We start from the raw sequence: 2,316 nt of genomic DNA, 5'->3' as shown, positions 1-2,316 counted from the left end.
CAATTACAGGCTGGTAAGCCTAACTTCAGTACTAGGCAAATTGGTTGAAAGTATAATAAAGAACAGAATTATCAGACACATAGATTAACACCATTTGTTGGTGAAGAGACAACATGGTTTTTGTAAAGGACAATCATGCCTCACCAATCTATTAGAATTCATTGAGGGGGTCAGCAAGCAAGTGGACAAGGGTGATCCAGTGGATATAGTGTAAGTGGACTTTCAGAAAGCCTTTGATAATGTCCCTCACCAAAGGTTTTTAAGCAAAGTAAGCTGTCTTGGGATAAGAGGGAAGGTCCTCTCCTGGATCAGTAACTGATTAAAAGATGGGAAATAAAGAGTAGGAATAACTGGTAAGTTTTCAGAATGGAGAGAGGTAAACAGTGCCTTCCTCCAGGGGTCTGTACTGGGACCAGGGCCATTCAATATATTCATAAATGATCTGGACAAAGAGGTAAACAGTGAGAAGACAAAATCTGCAGATGATATAAAACTACTCAAGATAGTAAAAGTCTAAAGCAGACTGCGAAGAGTTATAAAAGGATCTCACAAAAATGGGTGACTGGGCAACAAAATGGCAGATGAAATTGAGTGTTGATAAATGCAAAGTGAGGCACATTGGAAAACATTACCCCAACTATACATATCAAATGATAGGGTCTAAATTAGCTGTTACCAGTCAAGAAAGATCTTGGTATCATTGTGGACAGTTCTCTGAAAACATCCACTCAACGTGCAGTGTCAGTCCAAAAAGGAAACAAAGAGTGTTAAGAATCATTAGGAAAAGGATACATAATAAAACAGAAAATATCATAGTGCCTCTAGATAAATCCACAGTTCGCCCACGTCTTGAATACTGTGTGCAGATCTGTTTGCTCCATCTCAAAAAATATATGTTGGAATTGGAAAAGGTACAGAAAAGGGCAACAAAAATGTCTAGGGGTATGGAACAGCTTCCGTATGAGGAGAGATTAATAAGACTGAGACTTTTCAGTTTGGAAAAGAGCCGACTAAGGGGGGATATGATAGAGGTCTATGAAATCATGACTGGTGCAGAGAAAGTAAATAATGAAAATGGGTGGGGATGGTGTCTATAGCCTCTGTTTGCCAGATGCTGTGAGTGAACGACAGAGGATAGATCACTTGATGATTCTCTGTTTTGTTCATTCCCTCTGAAGCACCTGGCATTGACCACTGTTGGAAGACAGGATACTGAGCTAGATGGTCTGACCGAGTGTGGCTTCTCTTATGTTCTTACCAAGTTTGGTTCATATATTTTCAGTTTCTCACTGTTCTGGTTTATCCAGCATGATCTTAATACCCTCTTTGAATAACAGGCCACTTTGGTCTAATTCAGTCTGTCTCCCTTTCATACCTTTCCCCATAAACATTGATTGTTGTAGGTTATTGCGACTTGTTACATCTCGAGTGGCCAACAGTCAGAGCACAAATCCCAAATTGGTTATGTGTTCTAGAATTAGGTTTCTCCAACCAAGTGTGAACTCAAGCACTAGAGCAGACTTACCATGGAGTCACAGACAGCCCCCTTGGGCAATCCGGTCTATCTTGGAGTCACAGACAGCCCCCTTGGGCAATCCGGTCTACCTTGGAGTCACAGACAGCCCCCTTGGGTAATCTGGTCTATCTTGCCACCCAGCTGAGCCTGCCATGGTGACAGATGTTCCCTTATACCAAAGTCACAATGATAGCCTGGTTACTCCCACTCCCAAAGGACCAGTCACTTACCCCAGCTCAATTGTACCTCAGATCCCTCCTCAAAGACAATGCTTGTACCCTATAATCCTATAATAAACTAACTAAAGATTTGTTAGCTGAGAAAAAGAAATGAGAGAGTTCTTAACTAGGTTAAAGCCGGTAAACACACACACACACAAATGAACTACAGTTTTGCATTCCAGAAAGCAATAGAAACTGCTGAGATGTGCAAGCTTTCTATGGCTTCTAGTGCAAACCCAAGCTAAGCAGTGTGGGGATCCCTTGCTTATGCTTAGAAATATTGCCCCCTCCAAAGTCCATGTAGCATCATGAGATCCAATGTGTTGTCAGGCATTTTCATTCCTTCCCACGGAGTTCCAGCTGATGGGACGAGCTCACACACAGCCCCCCTCTGCATGGGTGCAGGGACAGCAATTCATAGTCGTTGTCCTTTGATGTTTCACAATGGCTCATTTGATTTCAATGGGCATTCCTGTGGGCAGGAGCAGCTTGTTACACTAATTTAAGGCTGCTGCCCTGTTGGAAGAGTTACACATTTACAGAGCTTTACAATGCAAACACTCATTATAACTTTACACC

The sequence above is a fragment of the Chelonoidis abingdonii genome, chromosome 10, assembly GCF_003597395.2.
Source record: "Chelonoidis abingdonii isolate Lonesome George chromosome 10, CheloAbing_2.0, whole genome shotgun sequence".
NCBI classification, from domain to species: Eukaryota; Metazoa; Chordata; order Testudines; family Testudinidae; genus Chelonoidis; species Chelonoidis abingdonii.
Note: the sequence above shows the minus strand (reverse complement) of the source record.